This window comes from Eretmochelys imbricata, chromosome 6, assembly GCF_965152235.1.
Source record: "Eretmochelys imbricata isolate rEreImb1 chromosome 6, rEreImb1.hap1, whole genome shotgun sequence".
NCBI lineage: Eukaryota > Metazoa > Chordata > Testudines > Cheloniidae > Eretmochelys > Eretmochelys imbricata.
This window is the reverse complement of record NC_135577.1, coordinates 126,186,796-126,203,610: the sequence shown is the minus strand read 5'-3', so window position 1 is coordinate 126,203,610 and position 16,815 is coordinate 126,186,796. Positions and strand designations below refer to the sequence as shown.

At 45.9% G+C, this 16,815-nt stretch overlaps 1 protein-coding gene across 4 annotated transcripts in view; it reads left to right on the top strand.

Moving 5' to 3' along the window:
• Positions 1–16,815, top strand: part of GNG2 (G protein subunit gamma 2) — a 98,777-nt gene that overhangs the window by 27,734 nt on the left and 54,228 nt on the right. Inside the window, exon 1 of one of the 4 annotated variants that reach the window (XM_077819641.1) lies at positions 15,893–15,914. The exons of the other annotated variants lie outside the window; for them this stretch is intronic. The gene's annotated coding sequence lies outside the window, so the exon portion shown is untranslated. Of the gene's footprint in view, positions 1–15,892; positions 15,915–16,815 lie in introns of those variants that run through there. 4 annotated transcript variants of the gene reach the window in all.

Genomic DNA, 16,815 nt, shown 5'->3' with positions numbered 1-16,815 from the left:
GTTCCAGCTCAGGCTAGAGCCTGGGCTCTAGGACCCTGCGAGGTGGGAGGGTCCCGGAGCTTGGGCTCCAGTCCGAGCCTGAATGTCTACACCGAGGTTAAACAGCCCCTGAGATCAAGTCAGCTGGCATGGGCCAGCCACAGGTGTCTAATTGCAGTGTAGAGGTACGCTTTAGTGGGCAGAGTGCAGGTGGGCAGAGTGCAGGTTAGAGAAATCTAAGGTTCATTGTAAACCCCCGTTTATTACCCACAGAGATCATCCCCATGTGCAGGGAGCGGTTAGTGCTCACTGCCAGAGCAGCTGTTCGCACAAAGCGCCTCTGCAAATAGACACAGACATTTAATTATGGAATCTCTGGTGTTTACAACACTTCTAGAGATCAGTAAGAGACAAGAGCTGCTACTCTTAACCTCCCCACACAGATGGAGCTAGGCGACACGTAGCATTTTCCTGATGACTGACTGACTCCAGAAAAATAGTGGCATGGTTAAGAGTATATTTGTGCTAATTATAGCAAGGTCCTTCCAGCTCTGTCATATATACACTCCTCCGACAGTATCATAGCACTGTTCTTGGGAAGCTAGCTTCTTCTGCATTTTAAAAAAAAAGGGCATTCTTATAAGGAGGACCGTGCTAAAGAATGGAGAATTTTAAAATTGGGAATGACGAGGACATATTTTCCTCTTAACCACCTGCAATAGGGAATGTGTGTAACTCCCATTCTCTACCCTTCCGCAGAAAGCCTGCAAAGTCCTATGCACCGCTAAGTCCCTAGCGATGCTGACTGTTGCGATTTTATCGCATGTCTTGTGATACTTGGAGGCTTTCTTAAAGCCCCAACTCCTGGAGGCACGTGATTAGGAAAGAATCTAAGCTTCTGTTTTTTTTCTTAAGTAAGTTTTTAGCCACCATGGTTGGGGAGAAAAGCTTGAAAATGTGACCCTGCTGCACCCCAAATGCTGTAAAACAGAGGCAAATAAAATAACCCCCAAATCACTCAGATTCTAAGCCAATATCCTGTTTTTTGGGAGCCTGACTCATGCTTTTTGAATACTTGTGGGTGGCAGTTCTGAGTCTGTTGGTGATTTACTGTATGAGTGTCCAGTGTCTAGTACGTTGGGACCCTGATCTGGTCGAGGTCTGTAGAAACAATATCATAGCAATCGTAGGAATGTAGGACTGGAAAGGAACATGATAAATCATCTAGTCCAGTCCTGTGCACTGAGGCATGGCTGAGTGTTAAGACCATCCCTGACAAGTGTTTGTCCAACCTGTTCTTGAAAACTTCCAATGATGAGATTCCACAACCTCCCTTGGCAATTTGTTCCTGTGCTTAACCACCCTGACAGAAGTTTTTCTTAATGTCCAATCTAAAGCTCCCTTGCTGCAATTTAAGCCCATTGCTTCTTGTCCTATCCTCAGTGGTTAAGGAGAACAATTTATCAACCTCCTCTTTATAATAACCTTTTACGTACTTGAAGACTGTCTTCATGTCCCGCCTCAGTCTTCTGTTCTCCAGACTAAACCATGTCATGTTTTCCAGATATTTAATCATTTTTGTTGCTCTCCTCTGGACTTTCTCCAATTTGTCCACATCTTTCCTGAATTGTGATGCCCAGAACTGGACACAATACTCCAGTACCGATATGGGCTCAACTGAATAGAGTAGAAGAATTACTACTTGTCTTTCTTACAACAATCCTCCTAATACATCCTAGAATGATGTTCGCTTTCTTGTGACAGTGTTACATTGTTGACTCATATTTAGTTTGCGATCCACTATAACCCCCAGATCCTGTTCTGCAGTAATCCTTCCTAGGCAGTCATTTCCCATTTTGTGTTTGTGCAACTGATGATTCCAACCTAAATCTAGTATTTTGCATTTGTCAGTGTTGAATTTCATCCTCTTTATATCGGACGATTTCTCTGGTTTGTCACGATCATTTTCAATTGTAGTGCTTGCAACCCCTCTCAGCTTATTGTCTGCAAACTTTATAAATGAACTCTCTCTGCTGTAATCCAAATCATTTTATGGAGATATTGAAGAGAACCAGAGTCAAAGCAGATCCCTGCAGAGCCCCTCTTGATACGCCCTTCTGGCTTGACTGTAATTCATTGCAAACTATAATATATATAATATAAATTACTATGTCCCAAAAGCATGTTTTGAACCTTTGTGGCATTTAGTGATGCATAGGCCTTATGCACTGGGACTTGTGGGAACTATGCTTATGCATAGAAGGGAAGGGGGACAGAACAATTAGGTAGAGCTGGTTGAGGGGGAAAATTTACCAAAAATGTTGAATTTTTTTTTCCTCCCCACCCCCACCACAAATTTCAAATTTTAAAATATCACAATTTGTTGTTTTTGTTTTTTTTAACCTTCTCTCTACTCTGTATATTATAGTCTAGCATTTTAAAAAACTGTGGGTGCAGATTTATCTAGCTCTTAAGAATGCCCTGGCTGGGGATAGATTTCATAGAATCATAGAATATCAGAGTTGGAAGGGACCTCTGGAGGTCATCTAGTCCAACCCCCTGCCCAGAGCAGGACCAATCCCCAACTAAATCATCCCAGCCAGGGCTTTGTCAAGCCTGACCTTAAAAACCTCTAAGGAAGGGGATTCCACCACCTCCCTAGGTAACGCATTCCAGTGTTTCACCACCCTCCTAGTGAAAAAGTTTTTTTCCTAATATCCAACCTAAATTTTTCCCACCGCAACTTGAGACCATTACTCCTTGTCCTGTCATCTGCTATCACCTGAGAATAGTCTAGATCCATCCTCTTTTGGATCCACCTTTCAGGTAGTTAAAAGCAGCTATCAAATCCCCCCTCATTCTTCTCTTCCGCAGACTAAACAATCCCAGTTCCCTCAGCCTCTCCTCATAAGTCATGTGTTCCAGACCCCTAATCATTTTTGTTGCCCTTCGCTGGACTCTCTCCAATTTCTCCACATCCTTCTTGTAGTGTGGGGCCCAAAACTAGACACAGTACTCCAGATGAGGCCTCACCAATGTCGAATAGAGGGGAACGATCACATCCCTCGATCTGCTGGCAATGCCCCTACTTATACACCCCAAAATGCCATTGGCCTTCTTGGCAACAAGGGCACACTGTTGACTCATGTCCAGCTTCTTGTCCACTGTCACCCCTAGGTCCTTCTCTGCAGAACTGCTGCCAAGCCATTCGGTCCCTAGTCTGTAGCGGTGCATTGGATTCTTCCGTCCTAAGTGCAGGACCCTGCACTTATCCTTATTGAACCTCATCAGATTTCTTTTGGCCCAATCCTCCAATTTGTCTAGGTCCCTCTGTATCCTATCCCTACCCTCCAGCGTATCTACCACTCCTCCCAGTTTAGTGTCATCCGCAAACTTGCTGAGGGTGCAGTCCACACCATCCTCCAGATCATTAATGAAGATATTGAACAAAACCAGCCCCAGGACCGACCCTTGGGGCACTCCGCTAGATACCGGCTGCCAACTAGACATGGAGCCATTGATCACTACCCGTTGAGCCTGACAATCTAGCCAACTTTCTACCCACCTTGTAGTGCATCCATCCAGCCCATACTTCTTTAACTTGCTGACAAGAATACTGTGGGAGACCGTGTCAAAAGCTTTGCTAAAGTCAAGAAATAACAGGTCCACTGCTTTCCCTTCATCCACAGAACCAGTTATCTCATCATAGAAGGCAATTAGATTAGTCAGGCATGACTTTCCCTTGGTGAATCCATGCTGACAGTTCCTGATCACTTTCCTCTAGTCTAAGTGCTTCAGAATTGATTCCTTTGTTGGAATTTGTTGATTTGTTGACAGATTCTAAGGGTCAAAAAAAGAATTTCAGATTCTAAGTGCCCAATGTTATCTATCAAAGCTGGGTCTTACTGCTTTCAAAGTAAAGCCCACAGTGATTTAAATAATAATTTTTTTAAAAAATGTTAAATTTCTACACTGTATTTCAACCCTTACTCCTGGGGGAATTCTGGACATGCTCAGAATTCATGTCCCTCCACAGATTTCTTTGCTTCACTGCAGAAAAATGACTTTCTGATGGGGAAGCAAAGGGAAGCCACAAGAGCGGCTATGCAACCCTCACTGGCAGTAGGCTTTTGGTGCCCAGGGCAGCAGGCAGAGAGGTAAATCACTGTGGGGCAGGGGGCGGGACTGGGGAAGACCCAACTGGTGGCTCCTACCCTGCGCCAGGCTCAGCTGCTAGTCCCAGCTGGACTGAGGAAGACAGAACTTCCTCTTCCCCTGCACAGCATCCAGGGCTGGATCAGACCCACCCCCAGATTTCTCCCCAGGCATGAGGAAGCTCTGCAAACTACTCCCTGCTTCCTGCACCCATCACTCCTCAGCTGCAGGGGGAGGGATCTCTGTACAGGGAGCTGCCCCCGCATCCGCCCAACCCCTGTGCATCCAGACCCTCTCATACCCAGACCCTCCCACCAAGCCTCACCACCCTCTTGCACTGTGAACCCCCCTCATGAGGCCCACCTCCTCTGCACCTGGACCAGCCCGATGAGCCACCCGCATCTGGACCCCCCATACTCAGACCCCTCTGCCAAGCTCTGTCCCTCCCCAGGTGCCCCCCAACCCCACTGAACCCCCAACGACCTTCTCCTGGACCCCCACTGCAGAGTCCCATTACTGTTGCACCCAGAACCCCTCAGCAAGCCCCTGTGCATCCAGATCCCCCACTGAGCTGCCCGCATCCAGCTTACCCCACACAGAACCCTCTCAACCCACATCTGGATCCCCCCCACACTAAACCCCTCCACACTTGGATCCTGCAGGGCTGAGCCTGCCTGCCCACACCTGGTGCACCTGGCATGGAGGGGCAGGACCCTGGGGTGTTTCTGGGGCAGGCCCGGTCCTTGCACTGTGTCAGGATTGGGTGCAGTCTCACCTCTGAGTCCATGTCCTGGGGGCAGAGGGGGAGCAGCTGCAGAGTGATCTCCCACCTCTGTGCAGCCAGTAGCCTGTGTTTCCCCAATGCCATGCTGGAGCCTCCACATTTATGTGAAAAATTTCTGCAAAATTCTGTAAATTTTAATATATTGTGCGCAGAATTTTAAAATTTTTGGTGCGGAATGCACTCGAGTAAACCCTGTGTAACCTATGCCTGCTTGGCGCTCTGTCCCCCTCTAGTGGCACTTAGCCCAGCTACCGATTGATGAGTCTGCTACAACCATGGCTAATAGTCATGCACCTTTTAGCTCATGCAGTAGCTGCTCGTACATTAAGCATCAGAAGTCCCAGGTTCGATCCTGTCAGCTGACAAGAGGGGTCTGTCATTTTGCACAAGGCAAAATGCCTAAACCACCTGAAAAATAGAGTTTATAGTGGGGAAAAAGTGGAAACTGACCATGGATGAGCATCATAGATGAGATGTTTTATTATTCAAGTGAAACGAGTGGAGGAAGATGATTTTGTGCTCCTAAAGCAAGCTGTAGTGAAGCATTCAATTATCTCACACCCTTGTGGAAATAAGTAGTCAACAGAGAGGTCCATTGTCTTTCACTAGGTTGAGCTGTTGATGCTCTGAAGCAAATGGAAGAGGCATCAAAGCCTGGCATAGGCACCGACTCCATGGGTGCTCTGGGGCAGAAGCACCAACGGGGAAAAAAATAGTGAGTTCTCAGCACCCACCAGCCGCAGCTATTTGGTGGCACCCCCGACCAGCTGCTTGGCAGCTCAGGGAGGGGTTTGAGGGAAGGTAGAGAGCAGCGGTGGGTGGGGGCCTCGGGGAGGGGGCTGGAGGAGGCGGAGCGTGGGTGGAGCCTCAGGGGAGGGGGGCGGAGTGAAGCCTTGGGGGAAGGGGCAGAACAGGGGCAGGAAGAGGTGGAGCGAGGGGCAGGACCTTGAGGGGGGGAAGGGCGGAGTGGGGGCAGGGCCTCAGGGTGGAGTTCCCCCCCCCCGCTCCCACGGGAAAACTAAAAGTCGGCACCTATGCCTGGTGCCATTGCAGGAATGTGATTTGAGGTCATAATGGGGATAGATTTCTGCAGCTTCTCTCACCCTTTAATAAGGGGCTTGAACACAACTTCTGGCCACTTCGTTTGGATCTTGCGTGAAGTGTAACGTTAAGTTGCAGAGGCGTTGCTCGTGCATCTCCTCCAGTTGCTCCAGTTTCATTGCTGCAATGTGAGAATTGTGTCCTGGATGCTAAATCCAACTGTTGTGCCTCCCAATGTGTGTTTCTTGGCTCCCTAGCCAGGACTGAATAAGAACGAGCAGCTACTCACATTTGCAAAGCAGCTGCTGCTACGTTTTTGGACCAGCAGCTTGATATTATGTGGGTTCAGTGCCTGGCTCAGGCAAGGCAACCGTGGATTGTACTGAGAAAAGAGTAGCAAGGGAACAGCACTTGGGCAAAGAGACCCGTGATGTGGGAAGGGGCAGTATCACATTGTACTTACTGTGACAATTTGGGAAAAAACAGGGGTGAATAATGGAGCCGGGATTTGCCATTTTTATCTAAATGTAGGGGTAGCTATTAAAAACCGTAAGGACTGACCCATCCAGGTTCTCTTGAATCTCAGGCTAGATTGCTTGCGGGAGGAGGGGATGTGGATGTGGGGAGATGGGTAACGAGATAGCAACCTTTCACCTCCAGGTTATTGGCTTATTCTGGCCCAGGTCTGTAGTCACTAGGCTTAGTCATTTCACTTGTTTATTCATAACCCTGGAAGCCGCTCAGGTACCATGGTGATGCTGTGAAAAATATAGGAGCCTCAATAAAATAGCAACCACCGCTACGCGACTGGTGTGAAATGAGTTTCGCTCCAGTTCTTGTTGGAGTGGCCTCCTCGCACATGAGAGTCTGGCTGGAAATCTCAGAGAAGGCAAGGGTTAGATGGGCATGGAAGCTAGCTCACCCTACCACCCTGTGACAGTGGTGCCTCGGGGAGCCAACTGCAGTCACTCAGTCAGGGTGAACTTTGCAAACAGACGGCAAACAAACCCCAAACGCTGGTGGATATTCCAATAATTAGATTTACCAAGGCAGCCCCAAACAGCTTCTATAGCACCTCCCTGGTTACTCAGAAGTCTGAATAATGCAGTTCCCCTAAAGTAGCCAGCTTCCGGCCTCCAGCCAGACACACATGTCAAACATATGATGATAAATTCTGAAAATGTTATTTCTTCATAGAAAAGAAAAGGTTCTCCTGACCCCAAGGACCAAGCCCCAGACCCAGGTCAAATGGTAACTCAGATCTTACCCAAAATACATGCTTATAGTCAATTCTTATTAACTAAACTAAAATTTATTTAAAAAGAAAAAAGAGAGTGTGTTGGTTAAAAGATCAATATACATACAGACTTGAATTCAATTCTTGAGGTTCAGATACATAGCAGAGCTGAGTTTGTAGTTGCCAAAAGTCCTTTTAGAAATAGTCCACAGGTTATAGTCCAATGTCCGTACGTATTCAAGGTGACTCCAGTCCGTGACTGGGGATCTCAATCCTTATGGCTTAAGGTTTCCCCCCTCTTGAAAACCACAGCTGATCTGAGATAAAGAAGGATCGTGGCCCAGGGTTTTTATACATTTCCTGCAGCCTTTTGGCCTCAGAAAACAATAGGCATAACTTTCCTTCTTCCAAACATCATGGCAATTAGCACAGGGTAATTTATCCATTAAACAGTTCTGATACAGGTTACCACAACCTTCAATATATAGACAATAATACAGTTTCCCTCAAGTGTCTTCCTAAATACTAATACTTCTTTTGATCTTTGAATCAAAACTATAGACGAGACTTGTTGGCTTACATCACAAGACATGAACAAACATCTACCCTTCTATCTCTAACAATACAGGCTTGCATTTCAAAGCTTTCTTAATTTACATATCTTCCTAACCAGTCTCTCAAGTTTGGCCATGGGTCTGGTAAGTCTGTGAGTTAATTGGTTTCAGAATAGCAGCTCTGTTAGTCTGTATTCGCAAAAAGAAAAGGAGGACTTGTGGCACCTTAGACACTAACATTTATTTGAGCATAAGCTTTCGTGAGCTACAGCTCACTTCATCGGATGCAATTCATTCTGTCATCTTTCAATAAGATACTATATTACACTCATAACGTCACACACCCCTACAGCTGTTCCCTTAACGCTGATGCTGCGTGCCTTGTTTGAAGTGATGGCCGTTGTCCGGTGCATCCTGTACAAGTATTTCAGGAGCAATCGTACAAAGATTCACACACGCTGATTCCAAGGTGTGATTTGGTGTCTCGCATTAAACGTTATGGGTTGCTTTCCCTGTAAAAATACACGTTGTTTGTCTTTTGTACAATCCCCCTGTAATTTTTTTTTCAAACCTATGTGGTCACCATACAGAGTGCAGCTAGACAAACTGAGGCTAGAAAAAAGAGGCAAGTTTTAACTGTGAGGGTAATTAACCATTGGAACAGCTTTCCTAGGGATGTGGTGGATTCTGTGTCGCAGGAAATTTTTAAATCAAGGTTGGGTGTATTTCTCAAAGGCAGGCTCTAGCTTCAACAGGAGTAATGGGCTTGGTACGTGAACCACGTGGTGAAATTTATGATCTGTGTTCTATGCAGAGCAGACATGTTGATCCTAAGCATCCCTTCTGGCCTTAGAATCTATGTATCTATGAGTTGGTTTGCACGGGCTGCCAGTCTGATTCATTTTGCCAGCACTAAGTGTTTTGGGTTATGCTTCTTGCCTTGCTCTAGTTAAATGTGTCCGTCATAGCCCAGTATAAGATATTCAGTGTTCATTTAATTCCTTTCTGGTCCAAATTCTTTGCCTTTACCTTGTATTAGTCAAAGATAAGGGAAGAGGAGTGCGATAATGAAATGTACAATCTGTTCTGTGCCGAAAATCGAATACGTGTCAGAGGTCCAAAGAAACATGTTTTAAGATTCATAATATCAGAAGATTGCCATGCAGTCTTTACCTGAAGTGAACTCTGTGTGATGTAAAGCGCTAAATGCAAGACTGCAATGCCCAGGTTTAGGTCACATCAGGGGTCAGATTGGGCCCCCTGGTGATCCTGTACTTTTCCCTGGTAAAAGAGCTCTTGTGCTCCAGAATCTGTGTATTTATTTTGTTTTAAAAATACAAATGTCTAGCCCTTATAGTTGCAGAAATAATCTACTGAATATGGACCTGGGCAGTAATGTTGCATGAGTCTTCAGGCAGCTTGAAAGACTAGCTTTAAAAGATGTGAGTGCTTCATTTATCACATTGGGTGGTTGACTCTGAAGCCTAATTATTACAAGGTAAATCTAAATGTTGTCTGTTTCACTGCTGACCCAGGCATGCAAGGAAGAAAAAGGATGGTCATAGTATAAAGATTTGCGTAGCCTATTATGAGAGGCAACATCTTTTGGCATCATTGGTGGGTGGGTCTTTAGTCGGGGGTGGAGCCTGGGGGGCTACCAGCACTTATTTTTTTCCTCTGCAGTTTGATGCCTGGCTGAAGTGGACCCAATTCCTGCTCGAAGCCAAGAACTCAGTCCCTGCATTTGGATGTAGTTGCTCTTTCTTCAGCCCCGTTATGTCCAGCTCTGACAACTGGTTCCAAATAAAGAGCGTGATCCTGGTGTCCTATCTCATTGCAATCAGTGGGAGTTTTTCCTGAATAAGGCCTACAAGGGCTGGGCCCAAATAGATTTTTCCACTAGCCGAGCCCTATTTAAGAACAACATTGAAGCCTGAATAGAAGAAATTCACTTGCATTTTGAAACCACTGGAAGACTTGGCAGTGGGATGATACAGCCAGAGCCAGCAGACTGCAGAAGCAGTGAAGGGAGTGAATATTTGCATTTCGATTGGAAATCTGGACACTGCAAATGAAGCCTGGCCTTAAAACGGTTTGGACAAAGACATAGTGTGCCTCAGAGATGAGGGGGTAAAACTGCTGGCCAAAACTAGGGGCAGAGAGGCAGCCAATAGATTGAAGGGCTAACCCATCTTCAGTGCAGCCTTTGCATACAAGAGAGAGAAAATGCTTCTTGAATTTTTACATAGAGCCATCTCCTGGGTCGTAACCCTCCGTCTGAGGAAACTCTGGTATAGCTCTCAAGAGCCAGGGGCAAATACCGATTTCAAAGTCAAAGATGGTCCTGCTTTATGCAGTTGCCTCTGATTGTCAGCATTAGGGAGCTGATCTCTTCAGTTACACTCAGATGATTTTTGAAAAGGCCCTCACTAAGGGGTTCATGGGGAAATTGCCTAGACGTGGTATTTTCATATGTCAGTATAAATTGAGGTTTTCCTTTGAAAGCCCAGATAACATGCTAGTGAAAAGACTAAAGCTTGAGAAGCTGAAATACAAACAAAACACAGTGTGGTAATGGTGAGTCCAACCAGTACTACAGAAGTTTTCATGCTGGAATGGAAGGAATATTGCAAAACCCCAGGCCCTTTATAGTAGCTCAGTTTCCCAGAACTGCCTCTGAGCCCTCATGCCTCTTTCCCAGGATTTAGCTTTCAGTTTAAGACTGTTTCCCAGAATCCCCCCGCATTCGAGCCTCCCCCAGTCAGGTGCAAACTGTCTCCTTACTCCGAGACCCTTCAGCGAGGTGCATCATTTAGAGAGGAAGGACGTGCTTTTTGAAGGAGAATAGGTGAATATGCTCGGACTGGCAGTATGAGTCTTCACTGCAGATTTAACTCGAGTCAGAGTAGCTGCACTGGGATATAATTAGGTTCAGTAGAATTGAGTTTTAATTTTATTATAAACAACGAGGGGTCCTTGTGGCACCTTAGAGACTAACAAATTTATGCCGAAATAAATTTGTTAGTCTCTAAGGTCCACAAGGACTCCTCAGTTTTTTGCGGATACGGACTAACACGGCTGCCCCTCTGAATTTTATTATAGTTTCTATGTTTGTTTCTAAGCATTGTTTCCCCCTATTTTTATATATTTAAGCTTTCAAAGTTGCAGGAAATCCTGGGTGGGGGACAACAGTAAGGATTTAATGACAGCCGATATTGAGGTTCAAAAAACCACAAATTGTCAACATCACATGTCAAAACTTACGAAGTAAATATCCTTAAATCAAACCCCAATAAATTCTTAAGTAGCATTTTTCTTACTTTCTTGCTTTGTAAATCTTTATCATCATCTATGGAAATATTTTTTTCATTGGTTGGTGTGTGTGTGTGACAGATTAGCAATTTCCTGCAACCTCTGTGGGATATCTTCTTGTATTGAGTTTATGTACCAATTGTGGGCCAGGGATTGTATGTAATTTGGGGGAGGGTGTCCAGAGTCCCTCCAGGGACTAAGAATAAAGGGGTGTGATTAGGTAAATTTGCTCAGGATGTAACACCTCCAGAGAGGTACCACGCCCTGGAGAGGCTCCCATAAACTGGTTCAAACTGGATTCTCCAGGGGCAAAGACAAAGAAAGGACTTCTGGATAGACAGCAGGCCCTTTAAACACAGGCTGTCTGATCCAGCAAGTGGGCAGGACCCTCTGTCCATGGGAAGCCCTAATCTTTGAGGAAGGGCTGGAAGGACCACAACCCTTTTGGGAGACTGGGGGGCGTGGGGTGATCTCTGGTAAGCTCATTAGTATGTGTGTAGGTTCTTTTAGTGTGTTTAATGTTTTCTCTGTAGCGCTTTTACCTTAAGAATAAATGTGCTAGCTTAGAAAAAGGCGTGTGATACCTGAAAACCATGGGTGATCACAGCTGTACATAGCCTCTGAAGAGACAGCAAAGCGCAGAGGCAGGCCTGCTTAGGCAGTCTGGCCTACTGGGAATATCACAGTCTAGGAAGGGAACTGTGAAGCCTGGAAAAACCCCAGTCAGGAGGGAGAGAGACACATGTCTCTACCCAAGAGAGGAGCTCAGAGAGGGTGCCCTGCTGGGCCGCGGAGGAGGAAATACAGGTGCAGTTGCCCTCCATGAAATTGGCATTGACTGACACTTCACAGTACAAATCTAACCCTTCCGAGCCTAGCTCTGACACTTGGGTTGCTGTGTCCACACCGGCACCGCCCTCGCTTGTGCGTGCGTGGTGCTGAGTCTTCCGGGAGCACAGCCCAGGGTTCTTAGAAGGGCCGTCCGCTGAGCCCTTCTAGGAATTCTTTCCCACGGAGTTGTGGGAGTACTTGTCCGTCCGTTTAGGGCACATGGGGGAATTGTGGGAAGGCATTGGAGCCCTAGGAGCACTCGCGTGGTGCTAGCTTGTGTCCGCACTACAGAGTGGTCATATTAGCCGCTGACAACTTGTGCTAACTCAAGTTTTAGCCTGTCGCTCCTCTTGGGCCCACAATGGGAATTAAAAGCACCACCGCACGTAGGGGTTTTTGTGTGTGGACAGGACTTGTGTGAGGGTAACATCCGAATTAACTCTGCAGTGAAAACAAGCTCACAGGTGGCAAACTAAAATACAGCTCAAAGCCAGGCAAGTCAGCGTTAAGGTAGGGAGTCATCCTGGCCCCCAACTAAACTAACTTAACAAGCCATGGGCTTCTCCAAGCACCAAGCTGTGGGATCTGTGCCTTATAAAGAGTTACTCATCAGCTTTTCAAGGACACTTGGAGCAGGAGACAACTACAGTAGACAAGAGAGCCCATTCATGCTGAAGAAAGGGATTTGATTGTTTCTTCTACTCCCAGGGAGGCTAGGCTTGGGGGAATCCCATTGGTTTACTTAGTCTGTAAGCTCTTTGGGGCAGGGATTTTTCTTTACTATGTTTGTACAGCACCTGGAGTGAAGGGCAGAGGCAGCCTCTGGGAGTTATCACATTGCAAATAATAAACCTGTAGGCTCATGTGTGGCATATCCTTGCCAGAGGAGTGACTCTGGCCCCATACTTTGATGCCCCATCCTATGCCCACTCTAGAGAGTATTGAATGTTATCAAGGTGGCATTGGACGTTTATTGCCTTCACATTTGCTCATTGCTGCATGCTGTTAGCTGACACTCTTGTTGCTCTGCTGGGGTGTGCTGTAATAGTCTGGCAAGACGTAACTATGTAAATTAAACCTCCATGCAGTTGCTGTTACCCTTCCGAGCAATCTCAGCATATTCCTGAAATAAACCCTAATGCTACCAAGGCAGAGCTAACTGAAAATTTCAGACTGATGTTTATCACTTTTAACCAGACAGCCCCAATCTTGCCATATCCATTTTCCGAATGGCTAGGCAGCCCCCCAGCACTGTTTCATATCAATCTGAAATCGGTTTCCTGTACAGAGCTTCACATTTGACCTTCAATCTGGCGTGCTTAAAAAAGAAGCAATGCAACCGCCTACGCTAATAAGTTTCTTGGCGTTAAGTGTAGAACTTGATTGTCAGCAAGTGAAACGTCAGTGAAACACACCCACGTTAAACGGCACGCAAACCAGTCTCTCAAACCTTCCATTGTGAATTACTCCTCCCAACGGAGCGTGTCCGGGAATAGCAGAATCCTAATTGCCAAACAGGCCAGAAAAGAGAATGGATGGAAGAAAAGTCTGGACTTCATTTTATATTCCAGTGGTATGAGTTTTAATAAGACAGTTACCATAATTTGTGATTAAATTGCCCTAGCCAGGCATGTACACGGCATGTTTTCTTAGCAGGTGCAGGGCCTTTCACAAATATATCGGCTATGGCTTAGCAGTTGTGAATGCAGCTCGCTGGTCAAAGAAGCTGCGATGCCCTCTGATTCTCAAACGCATTGTAGCCCTTTTGATAGGTGGCAAAATGCAAAAACAGGAATGCTAGATTATGAGGAAGGATGTCTCACAGATGTGAGACCTTGGGAGCCGGGAAACTTCAAAGACTGTTCTACTGAGATGTGCCAGATGCTGTGTGCACATGGGATGTTCGTAGACTATTGTACCAATGTATCTGCATGTTCCTGGCTCGCTGGGTGGATTTCCTATGGAATCTGGACTCGCTGGAGGGTGATTAATGCAGAGTCCTGACGCCGGTTAAGCTGATACCCTGCACTTTGAAGCGTTGCCTTCTGGGGGAAGTGGCATTGACTGTTACCTGTTTTGGGAGGCCAAGGCCCCAAACTGATCTGACTCAGGGTTCTCCTGCATCCAAAAACTGACAGGAGAGCCCTGCTGGAAGGGGTTGAAAGATTTTGCAATCTACTGGAGTCCCCAGGGTGGAAGATGGAGAACACCAGGGACAGCAGGCCACAGATAAGCTCCTCATTGTTTTCAAGAGACATTTTCTCTGTAATGCTTTTTGTTCTGAATTAATACAAGGCTTTATGAAAGCTGACTGGCCCCTGGTTAACCCTCTCCTTGCCTTGGAGAGAGAGCAGGATGGCAGGTGCTTAACTAAACTCCCAGTACTAAGGTGATAACAGTGACCTGCAAGAGGAGATTGCACCCTAAATCCCTAATCTTGGGGGAGGGGAGTGTGAGTTCCTTCCCTGAGCAAGGTGACAGCCAGAGACCAGAGCCCTGAGAGGGGGAGGAGGGCAGAAGTGAAGTTAACACTGGAACTGGAACGGAACAGGCCTGTGGTTAGTGCACTAGCATGGGACTTGGAAGACTTGGGTTCAAGTCCCTATTTTGCCACAGACTCTTTGGGTAACCAGGGGCAAATCATTTACTCTCTGGGCTTAAGTTCTCCAACTGTAAAATGGCATTTCCTTACCTCCCAGGAGAATCAACACCTCAAAGATTGTCAAGCTGTCAGATACTTTGGTAAATACCCAGTACATAGATCCACTGGTCATTAGTTTTTGGATGCCAGAGACAGCAAAGGTTGGGGTGGGAATTAGACGCCCCATTGGCGTAACACTGTGGCCCATTATGTGGAATTGCACATTATGAGCAACTTATCTTGAAACTAGCCATTATATTGGCTCAGTCCTGTAATTAGACAAGTTTATTCCCTTTTTGATTAGGTCTTTGAAGGAACAGGCAGGTGTCGGTTATAGGAGAGGGGAAAAAAACCACCTTCGCAATTACTATTCATTGTGGGGGTGTGGACAATGTAATTTACAAACCTGTCAAATAGTCTAGTGCTACCCATGGGAGCATTAATGTAAAGTAAACTGAGGCTGACAAGTGTTTCATTAGACAAACATCGCTGTTTGGTAGACATGCATTAAATGCACTGTAGTGCCTGGTGGTAAATAACAGGCTGTACACTTTTTGGTCCATAATTCAGGCCTGTCTGAATCCACAGAAGCAATTCCTAAGATTGATTTGTCTACCTCCAATAGTGATTGAATAATTATTCAAATTGCCCTGTAGGTAATCCAGACACCGTATGTAATTTAAGGACACATTTAGTATATTAAAGATTTCTGGCATTTGATTGAATTTTACTGGTGAAACCTATTGGAAAACAAACAGCATTCAAATTGTGGGCAAATGTGATCATACAGTGGTAGCCCCTGGAAAAACTTAGCACAATTACTAGGCTCTGCATCCTGGACCATAGTTCAAACAGAAGTTATACGCTTGATACAGAAGTTGCAAGGTGAGGTTCTTTGGCCTGTATTATGCTGGAGATCCAGCTAAATGATTATGATCTGGTCATTGTAAATCTGGCCATGAATTTCACACTGGACCAAGCCGCACTGCTCAGCTACTCTACGTGTTGGCATCCCCACTCCACTAGGCTTGCCACGAGACTTAAATCCTGCAGCAAACCTCCTGCAGCACAAGCTGAAATCCACCCGTGGCTAACAGAGCTGGAAAAAGCTAGCTGTTGAGTGTCACCTTATTTCCTCAAAAACACTGAACCACATTCTTACAATGGTATGGCACGTCCTCCATGGAGTTACATCCAGGATACATTTCCATGGAGTTCCATCAAGGTTACCTCAACAACTCAGCGCAAAGGAAACACCTGGCAACCCTTGGACATGGTATCGTTGCATTTGTCCCAGAGACTTCCATGGGAGTTGCATCTGCTTATATCCAATCTGAACTTGGCCCATCACAGCAGAAGGTGGAAAAGGAGATTAGAAAGGTAGGGCAGTGAGTTGGGATAGTTTCTACCCCATTTAGGGCCTTAATTTAGCAGCCAGAGTGGGGAAAGGGGCCAGGCCTTGTCATATCTAAGAATCTGGCCCAATCTACTTTCTAATACTTAAAAACGGGGAACCCAAACGAGGGAAATTGTTGAAAACCCCCCAACCCCCACCCCCAAGGGACAGCCCTGTAGGATTTAGGCAGGGTGGTCGCTTCACTGCATTACAGCTGATTTGAATTGCTGACGCATTTGCTAGTCTTACATACCTGGGATATAGTCCCACTAGCTGATCCGGACAGAAGACACAAGCAGAGGGTGAAGCTTTACTTAAGTCATGACCTATGTAATGCTAATTTGAGAACTTTGCCTGCTGAGACATTGAAAGCCCAATTTAAGCTGCATCTCCCCCTGCATCAGTTTATTCTTAATTTCCTGATTTGCTTGTCTGCTGTCTATTTCCGCAAACATAATACGTATGTTTTTTTTTTTAATATATTATTTGTATAATTCCCACAGCGTGTCAGGCACTGTGCTAACAGGTCTGCAGACTAGGTCCTTCACCCAAAAAGCTAGCTATCGCAGAGCCAGATCCTGCAAACCCTTATATGCGTAACATTCATGATGCTCAGGTTCCCAGTGATTTTCTATTATTTCTATGCCACTAGCATCTAGATACCCCATTGTGAGGCGTACTCTACAGAAAACTGTGTCCCTGTTCCAAAGAGCTTAATATTTAAGGGGTGTCAAAGTTTGACTCAGACTCACAATTTATCAGACCACTCTGTTTTATTAGCAAAGCTGCTCTGCTAATACATTTAGAAGTGAGCCCCCCGAGTGGGGCTTGTGTCTCTTAATTTATACAGCTTGCTGGAGAACAAGTTACAGAGACGTTACAGAC